The 6,183-nt window shown below is 53.0% G+C and overlaps 1 non-coding gene across 1 annotated transcript; it reads right to left on the bottom strand.

Annotated features, from left to right (window-relative positions):
• Nucleotides 1–1,323: 1,323 nt before the first annotated feature.
• Nucleotides 1,324–1,395, bottom strand: TRNAW-CCA (transfer RNA tryptophan (anticodon CCA)). The gene has a single exon. It is a non-coding gene; the product is annotated as a tRNA-Trp (tRNA).
• Between the last annotated feature and the right edge of the window lie 4,788 nt (nucleotides 1,396–6,183).

Here is a 6,183-nt window from a genome sequence, read left to right as displayed (position 1 = left end):
AATGCCAATAACAATTAAGAGATTAAAGGGATTTATTTAAGTGTCGAGGTGACGAGAAGCGAGAACATAAATTCGAAACAGGATGACTGGATAAATTCCTCCAGATAGGAAAGAGAGATTTTATAATGTAATGAAAAAAGCAAGAGACTTGAAGCCTCTAAGGGATAAGCCCAGCTCCCGAGGAACACACGACAGGGAAGATGTTTGCATTGTGACCCTCTCAGGCAGCATTAGCTGGCAGAAGGCTTCAGAAGAAAATTGTAGTAATGCTATATACCTACTCCATTTAAAACATTAAAAGACAGGAAATGGAGTGTGGAAAGCCATTTTGAAGTGCTGATATTCCCTCAGTTATGCACTACCCAAGCTCACTGACAGGATCTCATATTGGAAGAGGTTTTAGTGAGGAAAACGTAGGAACTGATACTTTCTGCAGAACTCATTAGACATCCTTTTACTGAAAGAGGGAAGTATAGACTTCTAAGGAGGAAAAACATTTACTGAGCACCTGGCATTAAAATACACATGCAAATAAAAAGCCTTTCGGTTACAATTTCTTTTTTAAATACCGAGCAGGTAACTTTCATTTTAACCACAAAGTGAAGTTTAAACATATCCTGCAGTCACCTTATAAATGGTTTTAATATTGCATGTTTTAGAGACCACATTGTTGTGGATAATGCTTCCAACTATGTAGTGTTTTTTTTACCCAGCCATTTTTTCTTAATTAAAATCGTATCAGTGTAGGCAGTGCAGGGTAATCAAAATAAATAGAAGTTGAGTTTTCTGTCATTTTTCTGGTACTAATTTTTGAAGTAAAGGTAATCTTTGTGGAAAGAGAAACTCAAAAGCATTGTTCTTGTGTGTTATTATGAAGCAATGAATTTCCATGGAAAAGCCACTCAAGGCAAGAGGCAGTGAATGGAAAGAGATCAAGACCAAAGGACCTCAGGTGTACGCAGCCAGCATTTAACCCAGCTTAGAGCAGTTACAGTTAACAACCACTTAGATGCTTTATGTATCCCACACGTTACAGTTTTTCTTTTTTTCTTTTTTCCTGCCGAAGGGAAAAAAACGTTAATTTTAGATGATTTTGTGGGACCGTGGACATGTTATACAGCTGGACGGGCACCAGGCCCCGGGCCGCGGCCTGCCCCAGACCCTCGGTGGCGTGAGAGGATAACCCAACCCCACGGCCCCGCGTCTACACCGGGCCCCTGAGCCCGGCCCACGCCGTAACTCCGGATCCCGGCCCCCGCACGCCTCGGGCCGGCTCTGACCCCACGGCCCCGGGTGTAAAATAGACCCCCGCGGGGGAAGTCGTGACCCCGACGTGATTCGAACACGCAGCCTTCTGATCTGGAGTCAGACGCGCTACCGTTGCGCCACGAGGTCTGCGGTACCGCACCCCCGGCCTGCCTCCAAGAGCCTCCGCGCCTCCCCGCGCATGCGCGCCCCGACCGCCCTTCGAGCCGCCCGCCCGCCTCAGCTGGCCTCGCCTGCCCGCGGGCCGTACCACCGGCGGGGGAAGCGCCGCGCGGAGCCGCCTGGCAGAGCCCACCTGACCCCCGCCCCTCCGCGAGAATCCCCCCCCTCCTCCCCCCCCCGTGATCCGTCCCGCTCGCCGCGCCCTCAGATTTAAAGGGGCCGCGCCGCGTTACGTGCGATGAGCTGGGGCCGGGCGCGCGTTCTCAGCGGGCGCCGTGCCCGGGGGGCGGCGGCGTCGGTGCCGCTTCCTCCATCCCGCAGCGGGCCCGTACCGGCCGCACCGCCACCGAGACACCCCGCGGAGCTCAGCCCCAGCACTATTTCATTGTCCGTCCCCGCGCTGCGGGGTGTCAGCCCCCGCTCCGAATTCCCACGTGTAAACGCGAACCGGCGTGACTCCGGATTGGGCGCAGGGCCCGGCCCGCAGGCAGCGCACTGGGAAGGACGGCCGGCTCTGGGGCTGAATCCAGTTTATTCGAGCAGCTCCGCGCAGCCGGGCCAGGCACATGCTGGCGCCAGGGACAGAGGGACAGAGGGACAGAGGGACAGAGGGACAGAGGGCCGCCACCACGCGCGGTCCCCGGGCAAAACCCAACAGCGACCGGACAGAGACAGAGAACGGGATGGGGGGAGTAGAGTAGGAAAATAGAGTAGAGTAGAGTAGAGTAGAATAGAATAGAATAGAATAGAATAGAATAGAATAGAAACAGAGTAGAGTAGAATAGCATAGAAACAGAGTAGAGTAGAATAGAATAGGAACAGAGTAGAATAGGGTAGAATAGAACAGAGTAGAATAGAAGTAGACTAGACTAGGATAGAGGAGAGGAGAAGAGAAGAGAAAACAGACTGGAGTAGGATAGGATAGAGTAGACTAGAATAGACTAGAATAGAAGTAGAGAAGGCTAGACTGGACTAGGATAGGATAGGATAGAACAGAACAGATCAGATCAACAGGCCGGTCCTTCTGTGCAAACCACAGCCATGGCATGCAGATGCATCTATAATTCACAGTACAATCTTGCAAACTGGGCACGCTACAGCAGAAGCCGCTGGGCTGGGTGTTTTTGTTTGCAGCTCCAGGACACGCGGTGAGCACTGATGGGACAGTCCCCATGCGTGTCCCCGTCCCCAGCCCCAGCCCATGTGCTGCCAGGTGCCCCATGGCAGTGGCCGAATTTCAAAAGGATGTCAATTTGTACTACCGAGGGGGAAGGGTGTGTGTATTGAAACCAGCTCAGGGAAGGGCAAAGCTTGTCATATAGCAAAAACCCCGATCTCCAAACGTCTGTAAAACCCATACTCCAAAAATTGTCCTAAATAATTTGTCTGGCATAGGAAATACGATAGGAACGGAGCCGCTCTGTGTGTGGATACGTGTGCTCGTTTGCAAATGCCACGTTTATCTTCTTGCATGGCTTTTCAGAGATGATCATTTACCGTGCGACAGCACACAAGGCTGACCTGGTCTTCTGTCTCTCCGAAGTAGAGAAAAGTCATTTACTGGCATCATGAAAACAGCCTAAAAATAGCTGGTTTCTATGGCTACTGGGGCTGGGAGACTCCTGAGGAACAAGTCTGGGTAGGTCCCTTCGTGATGAAATCCAGGCAGTGGGATGAAAGGGAAGGACAATAAAGGAGGTTGAATGCTTTGATCCTCTTCAGACACCTCTGCGGAGCCGCTGCAGGGAGAGTTCTGTGCCTTTCGTGTGCCTGGGAACTGCAGTGGTCAATACGGGCTTATTAGGGGGGATTTAGGCAAATTGACTGGATCTAGCACAATCCCAAGGCAAACACTTCCATCCGGGCAGCGCTTTGTTGAGTCAGGGCGTCCTCAGTGCCTGCTGTACGCCTGTCGGTGCCTCCTTGTGCTGTCTGTCTGCATGGTTTTGTACTAGGGTCAGGTCTGAGGTGCACTGGGGAGAAATTTGGGGGTGTTGGGGTCCCGTCCAAGCTCATCTCCATACAACTAATATTTCTGTAGACACCTCACATCACTGTACAGACTGTTTTGTTGGATTTATGCCGGCATGAAGTGCAGGTGGGTTCGGCCTGTATCTTTACACATGCAATAAACTTCTGAGCAGTGATTAATTCGCAGTGGTTCAAGCCCATGAGTGTCTCACTCGTGTGGTCACCACACTTTACAGGGGGACTGTGCAAATCAGTATAAAAATGCATTCAAGAACCCGGTGTGTGCACCCTGGCTCAGGTTTTCTCCCTGCTTTTTCCCTGTCTCCAGCAAAACCTTCAAGAATGTGGCAGAGGAGTTCAGGCTGCGGCTTTTTCCTTGGCTCGCCTCCTGCCAGGTGCGTGCGCACCCTTCCAGCTACTGCCCAAACCTCTCTGCATCCAAATTAGCTGCTGGTGCCCGGTCCCCTACCCTGCTACCATCATGCAAACACACATCTGTACTGAAGTAGGCCAATATTTACGGAGGGGACACACTCGGAAGGGAGCCTGAGGCAATGCTCTGGCTATTTTGATCATTAAAACTGATTTTTCCCCACACTCCCGACTCCCAATCCTTAGCGCAGGCGGCTGCTCGTTGCAGACGATGCTACGGGCTCCATCCCCAGGGCTGGTGTGTGGGTGTCCCTGCCTGCTGACGGATTTCTCCCGGCCCTTTGGCACTGGAGGGGAAGCTCAGGGCATGCTGGAAGGGTCCAAGCCGTGTCCCACCTGTCCCCAAAGCCCCAGGCACCGCGGGTGATGGGGACCCAGCTGGGGCAGCCACAGTAAGCAGGGCTGCCCCCCTCCTGCATCCTGCCCCTGGATGCTTTCCTTGGATTAAGGAAGGATTATTGCTAGTGGGAATAAATGTATTTTTCAGGAGCGCCGCTCTCCTCTTTCTGAGGAGCGATGGTGGTGGAGGATCTCTCCGTAAAGCCTGGGAAGCTGTGGCACGGATGAGGCTCGTGTCGTGCCAGGGGATTTGCAGAGAGCCCAGTGGTGTGCAGAGCGTAACGGAGAGGACAATTCGCAGCCCTCGCACTTCCGCGCCCCTCACCCCGAGGGCAGCCCTGAGCTGCTCAGCACCCGAGGCGATTTGGCAACCGCAGCTTCAGGCTCCCTGAGGGTCCCTGCACCTCCCTGCCTCTCTGGAGGGTGGAGAAGCCTCAAAAAAGCTCTTGGAAACCACTGGAGGGACAACTCCAGCTTGCAGCTCATTGCCATCGGCATTGGTAAGATTTAGCTATTATGGTATCACTCATGTGCAGTCACTGCTGGAGTGGAGAAGCGAAAGCCAGGTGGATGAGCCAAAGGCGGCATGTCTGTCACTTGGGAGAGCAAGAGGAAATCCCGAACAAGAAGCAAAATCCCAGTTTATGAAAATGCCCAGGGTTGTGCAAATGTGGGGGAGAAAGAAAGAGACAGGGAGAGAGTGTTTTTCTTTGACAAGAGCTGTCGAATTCCCAGCCTTCGCAGCCTCAGAAGCATATGCTGCCCTGCCAAAATGCTGCCATTGGAAAGAGGGGAAAAAAAAAAAAAAAAAAAAAGAAAAACCCCTTTGCTTTTGCCCACTGCAAATTTGTCAAGTGGAAGCTGACAGCAGCGCGGGCTGGGCAGCGAGGGGCGAGCAGCGGCGCAGGGCGCAGCTCTTGGCAGGTTCGCTACAGAAAAGCGACAGGCTGAGCCTGGTGGGAAACAGCGTGCGGCTGAAAGGACCTTCACCATAAATCCCGAGGTCAAGTCATTGTGACGGGGGAATCAAAAAGCACCACGAGCCATTTATGAACACAATAGAGGTCAATCCAGGAGCAAACCATTTTGCTCGGAGCCACGGTGGAAAACATATTGTTACTCTGAGAGCTCCATCCATCCAGGGAGGTGGAAAGTTCTCTTTAAAAATGAATGTAGCTCGGGTGTTTTAACATTCATGCTGCACCTGGTTAATTCCTCGTGTTTTCAGATGGATGTGGAATGGGTGTGGGTGAGTGTCTGCCTGTTTTGCATCTACATCCTGGATTTATTCCATGTCTCGGGACCCTTTTGCTGGAAATGGGAATGTTGGAGACGCAGGGACAGCCTGAGCAGGCACAGAGCTGTCTGCAGCGTATGTGGTGTGTGCACGGGGCACATACTGTGCCTGCACCCTACGGCAAGCTTGCACCAAGTACAGTGTGTGTGCAGCATGTGCAGTATGTGTGCAACGTGTGCACCATGCATGGCGTGTGCACAGCGTGTGCTGCATGTGTGCAGTGTGTGCACCACGCATGGTGTGTGCACAGCATGCACAGCGTGAGCACAGCATGAGCACAGTGCTTCCAGCAGAGCTCCCAGCTCGTCCCTCAGCACCCAGAGGACACCCCAAGCCCTGATGCACCCCCCCCGACACACACAAGGCTCCCTTGCAGGGCTGCTCTCGGTGCAATGCCGAGCACCCAGCCCGACACAAGGGCTCAGCGCGGCTGTCGGCTGCAGATCTTTACCTGCCAGACCTTGATGGATCTGTAATCAGAGGTTTAGCACCGAAGGTTACACTGTAAGGAACTAGGCCACCCCCCCAACCCCACAGCAATGTTTTAGCCTCTGCAAAGCCTGACAGAGTGAAGCTGCCCAAGATTTCTCCCAAAGCTCTGCTTCTGGCGGTCTCCCTGGAGCACACACTGGCTGCCAGAACAGCCCCAGCTCTCTGCTGCACTGACACGGGTCATCCCTGCTCATGCCATCATTAGTGGGGACCCAGTGTGTGTC

The sequence above is a fragment of the Cygnus atratus genome, chromosome 24, assembly GCF_013377495.2.
Source record: "Cygnus atratus isolate AKBS03 ecotype Queensland, Australia chromosome 24, CAtr_DNAZoo_HiC_assembly, whole genome shotgun sequence".
Lineage (NCBI taxonomy): Eukaryota > Metazoa > Chordata > Aves > Anseriformes > Anatidae > Cygnus > Cygnus atratus.
Note: the sequence above shows the minus strand (reverse complement) of the source record. Positions and strands in the feature narration are given on the sequence as shown.